We start from the raw sequence: 23,104 nt of genomic DNA, 5'->3' as shown, positions 1-23,104 counted from the left end.
CATTGATTCCTGACCCAGGGTTTTGTAGCCTGGAAAGGTTTTTACTACAAGTTCTAGCTCTTGATATTTGTAATAGGAAGCTTGTGAGTGATTCAGGCTGCAGGCAGGAATATACACATCCCTCCTTGAGTGAAATAATGTGCAACAGTATACCTGAGAACTACTGCAGGAGTCTCTGTTTAAGTGACTTCCATTGGACATCATTTCGCAATTATTTGCTAATTTGGCCTCTTGAGAAATTAAAAGTTTGTTGATATTGTGTAATAAATGAAAGCTTGTTGATACTGTGTAATTGTTGCAGATTGGTTCGTTTGTTCACATCCATTCTCAGACACAGCACCTATTATTCCTGACTGATGGCTCAGACTCAATACCTGAGTCATCCTTCATGCTGCTGAAAGGGGAGAATACTGCCGCACAAAAGTCCTCTTTCCTCCCTTCACTGGGACCTGCCATCCCACTATCTGCTTGCAGTTTCACTACTTAATAAACCTAACACACTTCCACAAATTTTATTGTAGATGAATATGCCCAAGGGAGATAAAATTTCTGGTGGTACTGGAACTGAATTTAGGGAGCTGTTTGGTAGACAGAGATTCCGTCATTTGAGCTATGCCCTCAGCCTTTATGGACTTTAGAATTTTTTTAAATTTTCTTTAGGTAATTGTGCAAGAGTTGCCATTCAACAGAGCAGTTTGTGAATATAATATCTCTTTTTTTGCCAGTCCTGGGGTTTGAACTCAGGGCCTGAGCACTTGTCCTTGGGCTTTCCTCAAGGATAGCGCTCTACCACTTGAGCCACAGCACCACTTCTGGCTTTTTCTATGTAATCCTTTTTCTATGAACCGGGGTCTTCGTGTATGCTAGACTACAGTGTATCTTGATCAATGCCACCCCTTTTAACATTCTCACCCCTCTCACCTAATCCCTTCCCCCACTTTTCTAGATGATGTATTGGATTTTCTGCCATTTAATGAAGCAATTTGTGTAAACACTGAATCCTGATCTGTATCTCCCTTCAGTATCTTGTCTCCTTCTCCCCATGCCTTCTCTTGTTGTTCTGTTCTGTGGCATATACAATACATTTTTACCTGCATTCCGCTCATTTTCCATATTCATTCTTGTACCCATCTCCTCTTAAGCCCCACAACCACAAGCATCCATTTCCTAGTACTCCTATGGTTGGACTTTGACTTAGTCTTTCTGAAGATTATGCTATTTGCATTTTCCATACACCCATTATACTTCAATCAATTCTTTTATAACTGCTTGGGTGCCACTCAGTGTGCTTACTTCTGGATTTATAGGCATATACTAGTTCCCACTAATGAGAGCGACCATACAATCTGTGTTTCTCTGGGTCTGGCTCACTCCATTTTACATGATCCTCTTCAAGTCTTTTAGAAGTTTTATAAACAGAATCTAGTGCTTTTATGCTAAAGCTGATCCCTAACAGTAATCTTCCTGCATATGCTACCACATCGCTAGGGCTAAGTAAGTACACCATCATGCCTGACATATATGCACTTAAATCAGGTCTTGCTCACTTCTTACCCAGATTGGCAACAAACTATAATCCTCCCAGTCTCCATCTCTGAAGAAGCAGGGATTACAGTCCTGAGCCCTTGCACCTGACTGAAATTTTCAAAACATCCACAGGTATCCTTACTGTACCTGAGAAGTTAGCTACTTGCCAACGAGGGTGGATTAGCCTTGTACTATAAAGGTAACTATATAGACTCCATGCTCCTTACACTTCTAGTTGTTGTTCTTTAGTACACACATTTATGATGAGGCCAAAACCATAGTACACAATACAATTAAAGTAGACTTTAATCTTAAGCCTCTTCTTCCTACTTACATCACTCAATAAAAGTCCAGTTGAAAGCTTGAAAACAGCCTAATATTTTGAATAAATTATTCCTCTCTCCCCACCCCCAAACTTTTCTGAGGGAGACAACAGGGAAAGTAATGGTAAGTCTTCAGAGTCCAAAAGCAAGTAAGAAGTGGGAACTCAGGACAGGAAATAATGACAAATGTTGTTTAAGATCTTCCAGAATCAAGTTTGTTTTTTTTTTTAAATCTACTCTCAGGTTTGTGAAAGTCTGAACAATAGAAATAAAAGAAAATCAATGTCTAGACTAGACCTGCTGTTCTGAGTATAGCCCCATCTACTGCCAGCTCCCTTCAATGTCTTTCTTCTAGGTCGGGTTTTATTTTGTTTTGTGATTATCATGGAATGCTACAGGCCCATTTCCAGGGATTCTTTCTCAACCATGAATTGGAAGTAACTTGCATTCCAGGTCTCTCCTAGAAAGCTTGCAGCACAGCAGTCAAGCAAGGCCACCTTCCTGCTGCAGTTTTCTTTGGCAGGAAAACCTGACACAGTGACTACAACTGGACTTAGTGACCCCATGCCTGACAGGGCCTGGCATTGGGAAACTACCATGGTGAGGCAGGTTTAGACTGTTAGGCTTAGCAATCTTGTTTTATCAGTCACTAGGTAGAACTTCCTGGCTTAGAAAGCACAAGGAATGTGGTGAGTTCTGTGTCTGCTAATGATGACAGTCATAGGATGTTAAATCTACCACCAGTCCCTGTTGTGTTGTCTCTCCTCTTACCCATCACCCTGAGGGTACAAATATGTGTGGTCTGTATGTGTAATTCAGACCAACAGAGCTACCCCAGGGGCAAATATATACACAAAGTCATTCCTCCTGAATACACTGGGCTCACTCAAAGTGGCAATTACTGACCTTTTCTCCATCTGTGTCTAAGGAGGAGCTTTGTGCTCTGGGTGTTTCCCTAAGTAGAGTGAGAGTTTGACAAGAATTCCAGCATCTCTGAGTCCTGCGTCCACAATGAGACTTTAGCCACTAAACCTTGGGTAAATTTCCTTGATCTTTTTTCAGGGAATTCTTCCTAGCAAGAACCTACTTTCCATTGTTTTGTTTTTTTCCTCTCTCTTTTTCATTTTGATATTTTTTCCTCAATGAGTGTTTCATATATAGTAGACAACTACCCTAGCATTTAAGGCACATATATCCAGCAGTTTTGTTTGTATTGGAGAAGGAGGTATTTTAAATTTTCTCATTGTTATTGTTACATTCCTGATTTTAAAGGTAATACTTTCAGTTTTTCCCAGTTGGGTATAGTGTTGGTTATAGCATATTTATGTATAGCCTTTATTATGTTAAGGCATGATCTTCTGTACCTACATTGATCAGGGTTTTTTATCATGAAATCATATTGAATTCCATTAAGCACCTTGTCTGCATGTATGATAGTGATATGTTGAGGTGCTGCTTACCCTTGATTACATTTATGCACTGAATTAAATTTATTGACTTACATGCATGAATCATCCTTATATTTATTACCTACATTAAATCAATTTGATTGTGGTATATAATTTTTAATTTTATTGAATTTGATTTGCAAATATTTTATTTTATTGCATCTATGTTTAGCAAGATCATAAACTGTAGTTTTCTTTATTGGCTATATACTTTGAATTTAGGTTTTAATTCACTTACTGAGGGTTTCATTTTCAAGGTTTCCATTTGATTTTTTTCAAAGTTGTTAACTCTTTATTGAATTGTTCTTTCATATCCTACATTATCTTATTTCACTTAGAAGTTTTAATTGAGTTTGTTGATCATTTTTACAACTATTCTTCTTAGCTCTTTGGTGCTTCATCCACTTTAATATCATTTGAAAACAGTTAATATTAAATCATTAACTTTTGGAGAATTCATTTTTAACTTCTTTTCATTTTTCTTGTATTTCTTCATTGAGATTTGCACATCTGTTAGGATGAAAACCTCTTGGACATTTTTTCCCATATACTTTTTATTGTAATTAATAAAAGGGTTACATTCCTCTTGGACATTTTTATAAAGACCTTCTTAGGTAGCATCCTTCTCCTGACAACTAGCCCTGGGATAGTAGCATAATGTTGCATTTAATTCCATGTGAACTTCCTTGTGTAGTTTCCCAGTGTTTTCTCTGGTAGTGATTAGCTGGGTTTGATACTGATCTTGCCATGTCAAAGCTTGAGTGATCTGCTTTTTCTATAGATCTCACAAGAGTGGGGTTCCCTGGAGGTTAAGGCAGGTATCTTGAAAACAGCAAAGAACTTGAGGCGCACGCACTCTGTGATGTCTCCTCCATTTAGTAATGACTGTGCTGAACAGGGTGTAGAGGCACCCCGTCTCCTGAGGATCTTCATAGATACAGTGTCTACAACCATTGTATTTTTCTCTCTTGGGTGGGTTTCTTCTCCTACTCCAGAACATTCACCTCCAAAACAACAGCAACACTTATTAAAAGGGAAAGGGGAGGCAAGAAGAGTAACTGGGGATGAATATGATGAACGCATTCTGTGTACATATACAAAACTATATCACAATGAAATCTTTGTACAATTAATAAAAACTAACCAAAGAAAGAAAGAGCCCTCCAAGTATCAATACATAAAGCAATGCTGCCACAGTCTGTTTTGATTCCTGTCAGCTTCTATCAAGTCATCAAACAGGTTAGGGCCACGTGCAGACTGAAGACTGCTTACAGTTCCTCATTGGGCAGGTTTAAAGAATGTCAAACATGTCCAAGATGTGTTTTCTTGGATGGCTTTCCTACAGTAATGCCTGGGGTGGTGTAGCAAATGACTGAATGGTCAGGCAATGAGCCCTCCTCACCAATCCAGTTTCTTGGGGATTGTTCTAGGCGGTGATCACTTTCTCCTGAGATGCTCCTTCTGTGGGTTCTGCAATATGGCCACCTGAGACCCCCCCTCATCTGTGCACCTCATAGCTTTGGCTGTAGCCCAAATCTTGGCTACAGCCAGCCCTTTTTAAAAACTGCCTTTAAGGGTTACATGGACAGCATTGGCCAGGCATTCTGCCAGATGAATCCTGGCATGAGTGACATGAGAGTTGTACAAGGTACTGGGAAACCTCAGAGGGCTGAGGGTGGCTATTAAACCACAAAATTCTGCACTGGAGAAGGGACAGGGGAGCCAGGTAACCTCTTAGCCTAGTTTGGGTTCTGTCAAATCTAGCTCCTTTTTTCCTTGTTCACTTCATATGTCAGTGTGTGAGCACGATGCATCATGATCAGTGCCACCCATTCCATCACCCAACCATTCCCCCAACTTGCCCATTTCCATTTGCACTTATGCACATTGAACATTATGATGGCATGTACTTTCCATTCCTCTAAACCACTCTGGCCCAGTTCTTGATCGCAGAGGCCAGGACCACTGATGGAACTCTCTACTCATCTCTCAACCCTCTTGCCTTGCTGTTCAACTATCTTGGCAAGCCTTATGATTGATGGTCTCATCAGCCAAAACTGTTACAAGTAATTTCCTCCCACAGTCAATGCATCAGCTTCCAGAGAGACCCTGAATTATGATCACTATGTGCCTCTGGTCCCCAGAGGAGTTGAGTCCCTAATAACAGGACCACTCTCCGAAGGAAGGGCTCTTCGCTATAGTCCCCTACAATTTGATGTGCCATATAAAAAATTTCTTCTCCCTTACTTACTGTACCTGCAATGAAGGCAAAATCACTCTCAGGCCAGATCCTCAAACTGGACACAGGATTTGTATGGGCCACGGATTTCTTCCGAAGACAAGGCAACCTACTTGTTGTCAATACGGCAGTGGGGGGCGGGGGTGGGAATGAGGGGGTGGGAGAGGCTGGCTGTATTCTCTGCTTATGCTTGCAGCATCTGGTTCCCAGTCCTGGCTGGGGAATCTGAGTTGAAGTTGTGGATTTCCCTGCACTCTTCTCTGCATTGCCTTCCCAAGTCTCTTTTGGTCAAGCTGGTGACTGTTATTGGTGACTGTCACAGTTCTGGTTCAACAGACTGTTTGGAGGAAGTTGCTGCTTAGGAGTAGTTACAGACCTTTAATGAAGATATCTACCCATCCATCAGTCCTATCGTTCTCCAAATCCAAGGAGGGAAACTCAGAATGGAAAGGCTGAAGAGGCAAAAACAGGCAGAAAGGACAAAATGGAGTCAGGCCAGCATACCATCATTGGTATGCTTCCAATAGCCCAATGTCTTACAGGTCCCAATAGCACAAACCTGTGCACCAACAGTGGGCCTTTGGTGAGCATTCCAGATTCAAACTCTGTAAGGAAGGTGTCACACTAGAGACATACTCAAAATACAGAGTCTATTCAAAATGTACCAGATGGCCACATAGGCCCCTCACGCTGGTTTCTCCTCCTTCCCTGTTGCTCTGTGGGATGTTTCTTGCATTTCATCTGAAGTCTGACAAGGAACATGTGAGTTTAGAAGCTCTTTTTTTCTATTTTTTTATGAAAAAAAAGTTTAGTGAATACAAAAGCACATCCCAACAAGTGAGGAAGACACTTGGTATTCTTCTTCAACATTCTTATGTCTTAGTAGCTCTTCTTGATAGGAGCTGTTCAGAAGTCCACAAAGATTGGAAGTCGCAGGTCTGGTTTCCCTTCTTCTACCTAGTCAGAAATCTTAAAGATCAGCTCTGGCTTGCCATGTCCATGAAATTTGTTCATGAATTCCAGCTCACAGTGACTTCTGTTTTCCAATGCCATAGAGGTTTCAGACTGTATCCTTTACTTACACTAATTATATCTTTTACTGCATTTCATATCAGTTACATTATTTATAAAGGCAGCTCAAATAATATGAAAAGACCTCTCTCAGGATTGCTTTTCACAGACATTTATATATATATATATATTTATATATATATATATATACTCATGCTAAATAGATGATAAATGTTTAGAACAAATCCCTGTGATTGTTACATTCCAAAGGGATCACACAAGCCGGGCTCCAGAGTTTTCCAACTGTAATCTTAGCTACTTAGGAGGCTGAGATCTGAAGATTGAAGCTTGAAGTCAGCCCAGGCAAATCCATGAGACTCTTAAGTTGGCAACCAAAAAGCCAGAAATGGAAGAGTACCTCAAGTGGCAGAGCACTTGAGAAGAAGAAAAAAATAACTAAAAAGCACAAAGCAACTCTCACTCCCTGAGTCCAAGCCACCAGTACCAGAAAACACACACACACACACACACACACACACACACACACACACACACACACACAAGTAAGGCAAACTCCAAAATCCTATGATCAATGTTTTGCCAGTTTGGCAACTTACAGCTATCACTATCACCCTATGTTTTTTTTTATCAGGAAGCTTCCCATGGCCTACACTAGCCAGTGTTTATCTGCTCCCCTATCATCTGAGCATCTTTTCCCACTCTAATCTCAATCCCAGAAGCATTAATGGCTGCCAAGCTCTTTTTCACAACTCTCTTATGAAAGATCCCATAATGCAGAAGGGTGATTTTAATAAGGATGTGTCATAAGATGTACAACTTGTAATGTTTGTGGTTTAGTAGCTCTGGAACATACTAAAACTTCATGTGGGCCTAGATTGATATTAAATACCTCCCTCATGAAATTGATCTCTTTTTCCACATATAAGTGTCTTCTAACATGTTTTCTCTCAAAAGGGAATAGTTCTGATTGTTGACTTGGATGCCTCTTTTTCATGTTGTGGCAAGTTTTTCTTGAGTGTTTGCCCATCTTTATAAAGAGGAAGCTAGCATATATCTCATGTATTGTTTGCCTGCCTCTAGTCTTTGTGGAGCTGCAGGATATATTTCTAGACCCTAGCTGTGCCTCTCTGCCCCAGCGCCCATATTGCTACCATTGCAGCCTGATTCATAGCACAATGGCCTAATTACTACACACATACACAGACACAACACCTCTCCTGGTGAAAGTTCCTGGCTCCCTCCTAATTCTCATATAATGGTGGATTTTTGCTTAGATACCTTCCAATCACTCCTGCCTTAATGATTATTTGATTAACTCTGCAAAGTGCTTCTAGTTTTGGCATTTTTGTGAGGCTTTCTGAGGGTTTATTTTTGTCAGTCATGGGACTTGAACTCAGGGCCTGGATGCTCTCCCTAAGCTCTTTTGCTCACAGCTAGCACTTTATCACTTTGAGCCACAGCTCTAATTCCCACTTTCTGGTGGTTCATTGGAGATAGTCTCATGCACTTTCCTGCCTGGGCTGGCTTTGAAACATGATCCTCAGCTCTCAGCCTCCTGGGTATCTGTGATGACAGGTGTTGACTACCAGTGTCTGGCTTCTGATTATGTTTGTTATCACCTAATACTCTCAAACTTTCACTGATGTAGTAACTCTCTCAGGATTTGTTAGAAATTAATGTTGATCTTAAATCAACATTGCTCTTAAATTACAATAAAGTTTTTATTAGAGTTAAATGAGATAATCACAAGTTTTATAAATTATTGTGGATGTTTATAACTGAAGGCAGAGCAATTCAGAGAATTCCTGTGACATGTGCAGTCATTGAACCATAAAAGAGATGAAATACATGCATTGTATTGTAATCTATTGTATTGACAGTACCAAGTTGGAGCTCAGGACCTCGTACTTAGTAGACTGGCACTCTATCACTTGAGCCATGTCTCTTCTGCTTTGGTTTTTAGGTGTGTTCTGGCATGTTTACTGGGCCAGCCTCAAATACAAATCTCTGGCATGACTGGGATCCCAGTTGCATGCTACCAGGTCCAATTAGCAAGGCAGGGTTTCTCACTTTCTGCCATGGCTGGTCAGGAACTAAAATCTCCTCTTAAACATCTGACATTACCAGGCTCTAACCACCACACCTAGCTATTTACATATTTCCTATCATTCAGATAGTCCACAAGCTGATTAGTTTTCTGGCACAGAACTAAAAAGTAAAATTTAAAAAAAAAAAAAACAACATCTTAAGCCTTCTATACTAAGGAACAATAAATCTTGTATTCAGGCCTCAGGCCTTAAATTCTGAATCCCACCAATTCCTCAATTCCTTCAATCATGTTGTTAGGGGATTCTAATGTAAGCCCATCTCTATGGTTGACTTTTCATTAATTTTTAACTTAACTGTTAGGCCTCTAACCTTTCTATCTTTAATATTTGGTAACAAGGAAATGTTTATCTTGTTAATGTCAATCTATTTTCCACTTATGTAGAACATTGACTTAATATGCTTTCTGAAGCTAAATCAGGCATAGGAGAAAGAGAATGTCTATATAAATTGCTATGTTTGACAAACAGGAAAGAGGAGAATGAGAGCCTGTGAGACAATTAAACCTGTTCTTTCTCCACTCACTTCTACCTCTCCACACCATCTATGCTGCTCACCAAGTTTCCATCAGTGGGTGTGCGACCTAAGTATACTATTTACTTCTAAGTTGAAGCTTCCTTTTCAACTTAGCATTTCAAAAGTGCCAGCCTATTAAAATTTGTGGGTGACTTAGACCAAATTTGCTACAGTGCTTAAATGAATCAAAATGCAACATGAATTAGACTTGTATTTTAGTCTATTTAAAATATATCAGAGTTCGGAACTTTTCAAGAAGCACAATAAAGATGGATATGAAAAAAATGCAACTTCTCTAGTTTCATAGTTTCAAAGTTTGCTTCTAGAATTTCAGACTCCCAATGGAGTGCCTGCAAATAAGAAAGTTAGGGGAATACGGTTTTTTATTTAGTAACATAAAACAATAAAGTGAAAGAAATGGAAAATTGCTTTTATTTTTCAAATTCTTAAAACTTAGCTACTTTATTTAGCCAATCTTTGGAGGTCAGTATTTCATATTCCTTGGCCAAATTACGAAAATTCATTGAATGTTAACTATACAAGGTGATATGTTAATTAGCATGATTGAAGCCATCATTAACAGATATACCTATATCAAAATGCTATGTTGTATAGTTTAAATGTTGCTAATTTTAAGTGTTGATTACAACTCCATGAAACTGGGAGAAACTTCCAAGCAATATTTTTGCTTAAATGAATCAAGCCAGGGGTCAAACAGAAAAGTAAAATGGAAAACGTTATGTATGCGTGTGTGAGTGTGTACATATTCTATATGTGTGTGCATATGTACAGAGACTATAATAGTCCCTCCTTATCCATAAAAACATGCTCCAGATCCCCCAGTGGAGAAATGAAATCTTGTAAATCTTGGATGCTACTGAACTCAATATAGATGATGGGGTTTTTTTTTTCCCTATCATGCATACTTAGGACAAAACTTTATTTAGGCACAGTGAACAACTAATAAAAACAACAATAATAAAGTTATGTAAATGCAGGCTCTCTTTCCAAATATCTAAGTGGACTATACTAACCCTTCTTTATTCTTGTGGTGATACAACAGGATACAATGTCTACATGTAAGATGACATAGGGTGAATGGAACCATTCTGATTTACTATGAGGCTCCTCCATACGGGTTATTTGAGACAAGCACTGTCACAAACTAGACAAACACTTATAACTAGACAATTAGTTAACAGAGGAGCAGTAGATATTGTGTGCATGATTCCATCATTAGATATTTCCCATCATGTCCCAGTCCCTCCCAGACACATGTCACTCCCTCCACAGCACTAGTAAGAAGATAACTTTAGGCAGGATAGTCCTACTTTATTTTTTATTGTAATGTATAGAGGTGTCCCAGTTCCATTCACCAGAAAGAGGGTACATCACTTCTCACACACTGACACCCCCTCTCATGTTTTTTCCCCATTACCCTTCCCCACCCCTCCCAATCATCTTGTTTTCCCACCTTCCCTTTTGTATTTCAAATAAATAAATGTATATACAATATACCAGGTAATAAAGTTAGATACTGTAACAATATGAGATTAACAATAGGGGAATAAAAGAGAAGAGAAATACCATAGTACATTAAGAATTACAATCACATAATGCAAAGCTTGTTTCCTCATCCTGAAGATCCTTTCATTTAGTCTCATCCTACATGGCCTTATGTATCTAGGTTTTGAGCTGTTGTAATCCTCTACTAGGAGAGTCCTAGATGTGTACTAATTATTACAAATGAGGGAAATCATTGAGCCTATGTTCCTTTGGGTCTGGCTTACTTCACTTAATATAATTTTTTCCAATACTTTCCATTTCCTTACAAATGGAGCAATGTCATTTCTTCTGATGGCACATAGAATTCCATTGTGTATAAATACCACATCTTTTTTATCCATTCATCTACTGAGGGGCATCTGGATTGGTTCCAGATCTTCACTATGGTAAATAGTGCTGCAATGAACATCGTTGCACTACTGGGTTTAGTATGTCCTTGTTTCTGGATGATTGGGTAAATGCCAAGGAGTGGAATTGCTGGGTCATAGGTAAGCTCTATGTTTAGTGTTTTGAGGAACCACCATACTGCTTTCCATAGTGGTTGAATGAGTTTACATTCCCACCAACAGTATAGTAGTGATCCCTCCTGGCCACATCCCCGCCAGTATCTGTTGTTATTAGATTTCTTGATCATAGCCATTCTTGCTTTAGAAAGGACAAAGCAGCATGGAAGTGAAATTCAAAGTCAACCTTGTGGAAAGATTTTCATCAATAGAGCATCTGGAACATGACAGGTGCTCTATTTACTCAACCCAAAAGTCACAGGCTGACTCCTTGGAATTAGTTTGATTTAAATAAGCCATGATGTTTTCTCTGAAGAAATGCTCATCTACAGCTGAACTTTCCTCTAAACCAAGATGGTTTGGATGAGTAAGAGGCAGAGACAATGAGGAGGAAAAAGGATGAGATACGGATTTGGGCAAATGTAAGTCTTAAATAAAGGTGGAAATCTGCAGTCTTCACTTATTCTGCAGAATAGGAAGTGGCATCTATTGATATGGAAAGATAACAGAAGTATGAGACCACAATTTTCCACAGTACCATTACTAGAATAATAATACATAACATGTGAGATGCTAGACACAATAGTTCTCTGTGATAGCAATCTACTCAGTAATTCTGGAAAATGAATATTATCTTCACCCCTATTTTATAGATGACCCAATTTATTGCTTACATAGATCACATAGGTATTTCGGAGTGGTGATGAGAGGTGAGGGATATATTTCTTCTACATATTTGATTAAGAACAGATTCTGGAGCCCAGAGTTTGGCCTAGTGATAGAGTGCTTGCCTAGCATGCAAGAAGACCCAGGTTCCATTCCTCAGTACTATATACATAGAAAAAAGCCGGAAGTGATGCTATGGCTCTAGCCTTGACCCAAGGACTGAGTTCAAGGCCCAGGAATGGCAACAAAAAAGAATTTAAAGTTGGCCTACAAGCATATAGCATGACGCTAAATGAAAGGACCTCTAGGATATAGAAACAAAAGCTATATAATGAGTGATTGTTGTCCTTAATGTACTATGTTATCTCTCATCTCTTTTGCTGTCCCTTGGTTATCTCATATTGTTACAGTATTTCACTTTGTTATCTGATATATTGGATATATGTGTATTTGGTTATTTGAAGTCGGATAGGGAAGGGGGGAAAACAAGATAAGGGGAGGGGGTGGGGAGGGAGGGAAATGGGGACCAAGACATGAGAAAGGGTATCAATGTATATGAAGTAATGCACCTTCTATCTGGCAAATATAATGTAACCCTTCTATTAATTACAATAAAAAATATATGAAAAAAGAAGTTGGCCTACAAGTTAACATTCAATCAATATGAAGAAAAGAAACATAGAGGTTCACAAGTGGGATAGGCCATGAAACTTCTTTATGAGAAATTAGTCACACAGCGTTCGCAAACTGCAAGGAAATCTAGGACTTGAGAAAGGGAAGAAAAATTTTTATCTATTACTTAGTAGTCTCTGTTGTGATCATTGGATTTCTAATCTATAACGTAGTTAATTCTGCAATGCATTCACATGTATATGTATGTATATATTTAGTTTGGTGATTCTGAGGTTTGACCTCAGAGCATTACATGTGAACCAGGCCCCCCCCCTCATTTTTTTTTTGCTTTAGTTATTTTTCAAACAAGTTCTTCCATTTTTGATCAGGACAAACTGGACTGTGACTCTCCTGTTTACATTTCTCATTTCACTGAGATGACAGGGCCATGTTGCCAGACCCAATTTATTGGTTGAGATGCAGGCTCACTAACTTTTTCCCTAGGCTGGATTTGAATTTCAGTACTCCTGATTTCTACCTTACAGTGTCTAGGATTACAGACACAAGCCACCATGCTCAGGATAATTTTGACTTTTAAAATATCAAATTTTTAGTGACCCTGTGGCTCAAGTGGAAGAGCATTAGCCTTGAGCAAAAGAAGCTCAGGGACAGTACCTAGGTCATAGGACTGGCAAAAAAAATCAAATTTGGCTTTATATTTTTTCTTCTTTTTCAGCATTATTTATGTATAATTGACAAAATCTGTCTACATTCAATGTGCACAATATAATGTTTTGATTCACATACACAAAATAAAATTATTACCAAAATCAAGCCAATCTGTATATTCATCACCCCACATAATTAACATGAACCTGTTCATCAGAGTTGGATATTAAAACCATCTACTACTACTGTGTTCATTTCTATCTGTGAATTTTTTCTAGTCAAGTAGTCTTTTATGAGATTTATTGCACCAGCATTCAGTGCACACATATTCAAAACTGTCTTCTCCTATTTATATTGATTGATCCCCTTTTCAATGTAAAATTCACTTGACTCTTAACTAATTTTGTCAGCTACTCCTCCTGAGTTAGGTTCATTTGTTTATAAAACCTTAACCTATCCTTTCACTTTAAGTCCATCGTGTCTTGGCTATTGAAGACATTTCTTGTAGGCAACAAATGGTTATGAGTTATCTTTTAAGCCATTCTTTTTTATTGGTTGGAGAATTGAGCTGTTTAACATTTATGAATTACTGAAATGTTTGTAAAATTCCTGCCATTTTGTTTCTTCCTGACTCCTCATTTGCTTATTAATTTGTCAAGTGAAATTTATGCCTTCCTGTCCTAACTTCCTCTCCTGGGAATTTTTACTTCTTGTAGATTTCTCAGCATACCTAGCTGAGTGCCATGAACCTAGTGAAAGGAACTGAACAAATACATGTTAGAATAGCTTGAATTGAAATTTGCATCTTATGCTAGTCTGATTTCCATTACTATCACAAATACCTGGAAAAAAATTAACTTGTACAGAGAAAAAGATCTATGGTTGAGGAGCTCCAGCTCTGTAGAGTGTGAGGTAGAATGTCTATCATGGAGGAAGTACACAACAAAGAAAAAGAAGCCCTTCATGACTGAAGACAAAAAAAGAAGGGATCTGAGGACTCACTGCTTCCTCCCAAGGCAAGAGCACAGTGGCTTGAAAACCTCCCCCTCGGCTCCACTGAAGATTTTTCTACTTCCCAATAATGCCAACCCAAGGAACAAACCTTTAACTCATGATACGTCTGAGGGCTTTCCTGATACAAATTACAGCATATAGCCTTCAGTTTAATAAATCTTTAGTGGGCATCTATATTCATTGATGTCAACTGCATGGTGCCTTCTCTGATTCCTTTTCTTCTCCATGCTTTTATTTTTGCTTTCCTCGCACTTCTATTTTCCTCATTGTTTTCCCAGTGTTCCTGGGGCAACCTCAGACCCTTCTCACAAAGAAGTTTTTATTTAGGGAGTCATTGCTCACATCATGCTGCCATTTAATCCACTTGAGAAGTTCCAGCCAAAGCCTTATGAAGAACATGACTTACTATAATTTGGGAGAGGTTCCTGTGTTAATCTCATGAGAGAAACAGTTCCGACAAGAACTTCTTGTGGAATTGGATCTCAACCCAGCTGTCTACATGTCTAGACTTAACAAAAAACTATTTTTAATCCAGACTTCATAACTAGGCATCATATCTCTTCCAGGATTGCTGAGGGGAATTGTGTTTTCATTTGACACTAAATTAACAAAGAAGTCTGCCAAGGCCAGTAGGAAGTAATGCTTTTTTTCTGGTTCTAAAACCAACTGTTTAATTCCTCACAAATGCCCTGATTGTAAACACATGGGCTGTGTATAGATTCAGAATGAACCTCATGGCTTTTTTATATCCTAAACAAGGTACTATGCAATGTACCTGTGGCAGGTTGGTACTGGCACAAGAACAGGCCTAAGGACCAGTAGAATAGAACTGCAAACCCAGAAATCAACCCACAGACGTATGGCCACCTTATCTTTGATAAGGGAGCCAAAAAAATAGAATGGAAGAAAAACAGCCTCTTCAACAAGTGGTACTGGCAGAATTGATTAGCACTTGCAGAAAACTAAAGTTGGATCCTTCTATATCACCCTGCACCAGGATTAATTCCAAATGAATCAAAGACTTCGAGGTAAAAGCAGATACCCTGAAAACTTTACAAGAAGGATTAGGGGATACACTAGATCTCCTTGGCACAGGTCGAAACTTTCTTAATAAAGACCCGGAAACACAACAAATTAAAGAAAGTTTGGACAAATGGGACAGCATTGCACTGCAGAATTTCTGTATGGCAAAGGACATAACTACCAAGTTAAATAGAAAGCCCATAAAGTGGGAGAAGATCTTCACTAGTCATACACCAGACAAAGGCCTCATATCTAAAATGTATTTACAGCTAAAAAAATAGAATCACTCCAAAACAAATCTTCAAAGAAATAACCATTCCATTAAAGCGCTAAAGACTTAAAGAGAGTCTTCTCTGAAGAGGAAATAAGAATGGCCTATAGATGCATGAAGAAATGCTCAACATTTCTGGCCATAAAGGAAATGCAAATCAAATCAACTTTGAGATTCCACCTCACTCCAGTTAGAATGGCCATGATCAAGAAATCTAATAGCAACAGATGCTGGAGGGGATGTGGCCAGGAGGGATCACAACTACAATGTTGGTGGGAGTGCAAACTCATTCAACCACTATGGAAAGCAATATAATATGGTGTTTCCTCAAAACACTAAACATAGAGCTCCCCTATGATCCAGCAATTCCACTCATTGGCATTTACCCAAATGTCCAGGAACAAAGACATACTAAATCCACTAGCACAATGATGTTCATTGCAGCACTATTTACCATAGCAAAGATATGGAACCAACCCAGATGCCCCTCAGTAGATGAATGCATCAAAAAGATGTGGTATTTATACACAGTGGAACTCTACGCTGCCATCAGAAAGAATGGCATCACCCCATTTGTAAGGAAACTGAAAGTCTTGGAAAAAATCATATTAAGTGAAGTAAGCCAGACCCAAAGGAACATAGACTCAATGATTTCCCTCACTGGTAATAATTAATACACACCTAGGTATCTCCTAACAAAGGATTGCAGTAGCGCAAAACCTAGGTACATAAGGCCATACATGATGAGGCTAAATGAAAGGATCTTCAGAATGTGGAAACAAGAGCTTTGTATTATGTGATTGTTATTCTTCATATACTATGGTATTTCTCTTCTCTTTTGTTCCCCTTTTGTTAATCTCATATTGTTATAGTTTCTGACTTTGTTACCTGGTATATTGTATATACATTTGTTTATTTGAAAGAGGAAAGGGAAAGGGGGGGAAAGAAGATGATTGGGAGGGGTGAGGAAAGGGTAATGGTGACAAAAACATGAGAAGGGGTATCAATGTGTGAGAAGTAATGCACCAACTACCTGACAATATAACTGTAATGGCTCTATATATTACCCCGACAATAAAAATAAATAAAATAAATAAATAAATACAAAAAAGAAAGCTGTGGCAGGTAATTAGCAACAATCTAATTGCATTCTTTATGGGTAGATAATTATGGCTTATGAGGCTTGTCTAACAAGTTTTATTCAGGAGAACAAGCCACTTAAAGCAGTACAAAATATGGACCCTTAGGGAGCTTTTTCTACCTTACTTACTAGTATGGATATAAATAATAATCAGAGGCAGATGAAGCCTATGAAAGAGCAGTTTATGTTTTTCATTGATTTGTTTTACGAATATTGGGCCAGACTCATTTTCTCACTCGTCAGGCAAACACTGTATCACTTGAACCACAGACTCAGTCCTTCTTGCTTTAATTTGTCTTTCCAACATGGTCTCATGAATTTCCCAGACCAGTCTCAGACCATGGTTCTCTGATTTCTGCCTCCTGAATAATTTAAAGGCATACACTCAATGTTGCACTATTCAATAAGAAGATATCACTAATAAGATTGTTCTGTCCTTCAGATAGTGCATCACTTTATGGAAAAAAATAAATGCAGATACTGCATAAGAATTTTGGTAACAATTTTGTTTCTTTGAGATGTCATTTATAAACATAGATTTATTGCCCAATTTATGTGATTGGCACTGTCCTTGGTAAAGCATTTCCATCCAATCACTATAATAGAAAATAGAATGTAATATAAAATAAAATGCAATAAGTATTGTAAAGCAATTATATAACAATTATACAACATATAATGCGAATTCAGAGAAAGCAAAATACTTCTTCTTAGAGGAATCTAAGAAGGCCTTGTGGAAGATTTTGTGTGAGCTAAGCTGTGAATTATAATTATTCATTTATTTTATGCCATACTTTACATGCCACAGTTTCAAAATTGCAATGCTTATATAACCACTGTTAATTAGTAAGAACAATTTGAAATATATCTTAATATAGTCTCACTGGTCTTCGTTTCCCCTTTTCTAGAGTTACAGTATGCATCCATTGCCAGAGATGATATCCATTGTATACCATAATCTCATTTTAAGCATCATTTAGGTGTTTCAGGGTCACCACAAACTTTTAAGTCAATGCCTGTTAGGTATTTTAGTTGTGTCTTCAGAATGAGCTGTGGGAACAATATTCTCTGAATTCTTTAAGCCTAAAACAATTGTGTCCATTACATTGAAGATCTGTTTTGTTGAATGTAAAATCTTTAGTTCATATATTCTTTCCTCGAGTATTTTAAATTATACCCCAGGGTCAGGAGTGTGTTATAGTGGTATAGTGCTTGTCTAACATGCACAAAGCCCTGGGTTCGATTCCTTGGTACCATATATGCAGAAAAAGCCAGAAGTGGTACTGTGGCTTAAGAGGTAGATGGCTAGCCTAGAGCTGAAGAGCACAGGGACAGCACTCAGGACTAGAGTTCAATCCTCATTACAAAAAAAATAAACAAACAAACAAACACTTACAGCCCTGTTGGAGACCATTGCTTTCAGCCTCCTGTGGAATTGAGATTATAAGACGGCACCTGGCAGCTCCATAATGAGTCAGTACTTGCTGACCAGGGAGTTTCTTTGCATTTGTTGATTTGTTTCTTTCCTGCTTGTGGATAGAGTGGATCCCTAGATTTCTTCCAGTTTGTTTGCTGCTTTGCAGATGACCTTTACTGTGATTGGCTGCTTAAGGATATAAATAGTGTGGGATTTCCGGGGAAGGAGAAAGAAGGGAGAAAAGCCGGAGAAGGGAGAAAAGATGTAGAAGGGAGAAGAGAGGAAAAGGGAGAAAAGATAGAGAAGAAAGAAGGAGAAAGGCAGAGAGAGAAGAAAGGAGAGAAAAATAAAAGCCCTCCGTTTACAGCGATTAAGTCTGTGATCATTCCCCGCCCACCTCCGAAGTGACGCGTCGTTGAGGCGGGCAGCGACAAGTGGTGGCCGTATCGGGACGTTTTTTCAACACGGTGGGTAAGTATTGAGGAACCTCACAGAGGGCGAGGCAACAGCCATTCCCAGTCCACCTCTGAAGCACAGGTCACTTCGGCAGGGTGGGGAAACTGAGGAACCTCGTGGAAGTCTCTGGCCAGTGCGGAAAGGGCCAGGCAATAAGGGATTTGGTAAAGAACCAGGAATAGTGGGTTCAGAAAGAACTGGATGTTGTAGCCAAAGAAAAGGTTTGTGCAGTTGTTAAATGTGAATAATGGGCTCAGAAGTTTCCAAGGACCAGATAGATGGTTAGAGTCATAAGAGATTTACTTAAAGTTAACGGTACTGTCATAAAAGAATCCATGGTTGGGCCGGCAGTTTGGCCTAGTGGTTAAAGTGCTTGCCTAGCATGCATGAAGACCCGGGTTCGATTCCTCGGTACCACATACATAGAAAAAAGCTGGAAGTGGTGCTGAGGCTCAAGTGGTAGAGCTCTAGCCTTGAGAAAGTCCAAGGACAGTGCTCAGGCCCTGAGCTCAAGCCCAGGACTGGCAAAAAAAAAAAAAAGAATCCACGGTTAATTCTTATGTGGATACGATAGCGAAAGTAAGTCCCTGGTTTTTGAATGAAGGACTTCTTAATGTGCCACAGTGGGATTTACAAGAGTTAGATTTGGAAAAAGCCTCGTTAAGACAGGGAGACCTCCCCCGAGGAACATTTCCTACATGGCAACTTATCCGGGAGTGCTTGCTTTCGTCACAACAGGTGGAAAGAAGAGCAGAGACGCTTGGAGAGATAGATGAGAGAGAATTGAGTAAACAGGAAGAGGAGGAATTAAGTGATTTAGAAAGCCTGTGCTGGGGGCGGAATTGCAAGTTAGGGGGCCATCGCCCCTAGTTCAGCAGTCTGTGCCTCAGTGGGAGGAGCCAACAGCCAGCCTCCTCCAATCTATCCCCAAGTTAGCTAAAAGAATAGAAGCATTAGAAATGGGGAATGGGTGGGGTTTTCCAGTGTTTGAGGATCAAAATCAGGCGAGATTTGTCAAAGATTTCAATGGAAAGTCCTACCTCAGGGTATAGCTAACTGCCCCACAATCTGTCAGGGATATGTTGATGCAGCCATTAAGCCCTTTAGAGAAAGCTATCCTGACGTAATGGTGATACATTATATGGATGATGTTTTATTAGCACACCCTAATTTAAAGTTACTTTTACAACTTTTTGGCTTGATGTTGGATATGTTAAAGAGTCATGGACTTAGTATAGCTGAGGAAAAGGTACAATCAGGTTCTTCCATTCTTTATTTGGGATATCAAATTATGGGTACATGTATTAACCCACAAAAAATTCAACTTGCTAAAGATTAATTGATTACTTCAAATGATGTTCAACATCTCTTAGGGGATGCCAAAAATTATTAAAACAGACAATGGTCCAGCATATACATCTGCTTCCTTTGTTCAATTTTGTACAACTGGAAAGGACCAGACCCTGTTCTCATGTGGGGGCGAGGAAGTGTTGTGTTTTTCCACAGGATGCTGACAGTCCCATTTGGGTGCCGAAGAGACTGATACGTCAGACGATGGAGGCTCCTCAGAAACATGTTGGTCAAGATGAAGGCTCTTCTAGTTAGCACGAGTACGGTTCCCTGAATGAATCCATGTGGCAATGATGCACAACCCTGTCAATGTCGCTGAGGACCACACTGCTGGGAACCTGAACAATCTTGGCCACCAACCGAGACTGGATGTCAAGGTCCTCAAGAGCTAATTTTGTGGCTCAGTCATCTTTTATCAAAATCCAACTGAGGACTGGAATTGTTATGCTTAATCAACAAGTTGATTTATTGCAAGAACAATTGAATATTCTGGAGCAGGTGATAAGCACCTCTTGTGTAGCTGCCTATTCCAGATTTTGAACTTGGACATAACATGGAATGCTCAGGTTGATAACTTGACAGCCTCTCCATGTATACACAAATAATTGGACACATGTTGATATTCCAACCTTGGGTGGTTGGACATCTTTATTTTAGACTGTTTTGGGAGTTGGTCAAAGGTGGGCAGGATTGATTGGCTTGGGTTTGTTTTTATGTGTTATATGTTTTATGTCTATACTGCTTGTGTAAAATAATGCAAAGTCAATTTAGACAGCGAATGCTAATATGACAGGTGTTTGCTGCCATGGAAACAGGTGCCTCCCCTCAGGTCTGGCTTGCTTAAGTGGACGGCTGGTAGTCAGAGACGAGTAAGTTCCAGTTGTTAGCCTATCAGCCTAAGACAGGAGCCAAGTAAAGAGTACTTGGTGATCCCATGATGGGTAAGAAGACTAATGAGCTTGGAGACACAAGACAGGCACAGTCGATCTGATATGATGGTAGCCCTACATATCCTAGGTCTTCTCCTTTTTTTCCTTTCATTCTTTTCTTTTCTAAAGTAAAAAAGGGGGAAATGTTGGAGACCATTGCTTTCAGCCTCCTGAGGAAGAAAGATTATAAGATGGCACCTGGCAGCTCGCCAATGAGTCAGTACTTGCTGACCAGGAAGTTTCTTCGCATTTGTTGATTTGTTTCTTCCGTGCTTGTGGATAGAGTGGATCGCTAGATTTCTTCCAGCTTTGCTGCTTTGCAGATGACCTTTACTGTGATTGGCTGCTTAAGGATATAAAGAGTGTGGGGTTCCCAGGGAAGGCGGGAGAAAGGAGAAAAGACAGAAAAGGGAGAAGAGAGAAGGAGAAGGGAGAAAAGACAGAGAAGAGAGAAGAGAAAAGAGAAAAGGAGAAAGGCAGAGAGAGAAGAAAGGAGAGAGAAATAAAAGACCTCTGCTTGCAGTGATTTGAGTCTGTGATCATTCCCAGTCTGCCTCCGAAGTGATGTGTCATTGCGGCGGGCAGCGACGTAGCCCATTTTCTTCTGGTTTACAGTAATTTTAACAAGATGAATAATGTCTAGGAATCTATGAATATTACTTTATGTAGCCAAAAGGACTTGAAATATGTGATTAAGAATCTAGACTTAGGGAAATTAGCCTAGTTTATCAAGCAGTAGGGAGGTCCTGAATATAACCACTTATGAGAGTGAAACAGTTAGCTTAGAAACACAGAAAGGAAAGAGCAATATGGTGATTGAAGAAAAAAGAGAAAATGTGATGTGGTACTCAGCCACCCATTGAGAACAAGAAGCTGGAAAAAGCAAGGAGATGCATTCTCTTCAGATTTTCCAGAGGGAACCAACCCTGCTGAAATCTGTCTTATCTTGATTTTAGCCTTGTAAGATGCATTTCAGACTTCTGACCCCTAAAACTGCAGTTCTAATTTTCTGTTCTGTAAAATTAGTCCAATGTGTGGTCATTTGAAACAGCAGAACTAGAAAGCTAGGAGCGTATTAGTATCCAGAAGTCTGATATTTTTGTCTTATTGCCTTTGTCTTATTTGAATTCAATAATTCCACTATAATATGTCTTCAATTAATCATTCAGGGTTAATATACTCAGATAAGCATTACACCTTTCAATCTGGGGTTTCTGATTTTTTTTTTTGGTTAATTTGTCATTGTAAAGGTAATGTACAGAGGGGTTACAGCTAATTAAGTCAGGTTGATATTTTTCATTTCAGAAAAAAATTACAGTTTGTAGCACTTGTAGTTGCTGAATTGGGTTTCTTCCTAAAACACATATCATCATGCTTCTTTTCAATGCTGTCATTTTCTCTGGGTTACTGGGTCCCATGTAGACAGGCTGGAACCCGCATTTCACACTGCCAACTTGAAGGTCACTAGTAACTTGCAGGAGGGATTTGAACCCTTTGTCACAAAGCTGTCTATATGACTGGTTCAGGATATGGAGACACTGAAGATGATCTGGGAGCTGGATGCCCTAGAGGAGCACATGCCTCACCACATGGCAACCTGAGGAACTAAAGGACAGCAGCCATGCTGTCTATAACTTTGGCCTTCTAGAGCTCATGCCCCTTTTCTCCACATCAGTAGATGGGGGAAAGAATTCTAGAAGCTGTACTTAGCTAAGCTAACTTGGCTTAGCATCACTTACTTTCATTCACTTTAACATCTGCACACATACTTTTTAAATTAGACTTGACTTCCAAGTCAACAATAAAACAAACTTCCACTCAGTGATGAAGATATACCTGGTACACCCAAAACCATCTTAGTCCATCCACCAAATAGGAAACAAAGTTCTTTTATCCATCTTTGGGGAATGTGTATTCCTGTTTTTAATGCGTCACATTGCTCCTCTGATATCCTCCAATTCCCATATAAGGTACAAGGTCAACTACAATTACCACATGTTCCATTAGATGGGAGGGGAATGAAAGAATGGAAGGAAAACATTATTAGTAGGTAGTATATAAATATAGTCATCAAAATAAGGAAGAGCTACTAATACTTCATTTCCAAAATTAGTTACCACGTTAATGACAGTCCTAGACAGTATTTTTAGCTTTTTTTTCCATTGTGTACTCCCATCTTAGACCCTGACAATGTTTCACAAAACTGATTTCTTCCAGTTTTCAGATCTTGACTTTAAATGTCATTTTCCCACAGAGGTCTTTCTCATTTCTTCCAAACCGAAAGTAGACCACCACA

Source organism: Megascapheus bottae, chromosome 10, assembly GCF_031878675.1.
Source record: "Megascapheus bottae isolate mThoBot1 chromosome 10, mThoBot2.hap1, whole genome shotgun sequence".
Taxonomy (NCBI): domain Eukaryota; kingdom Metazoa; phylum Chordata; class Mammalia; order Rodentia; family Geomyidae; genus Megascapheus; species Megascapheus bottae.
Note: the sequence above shows the minus strand (reverse complement) of the source record.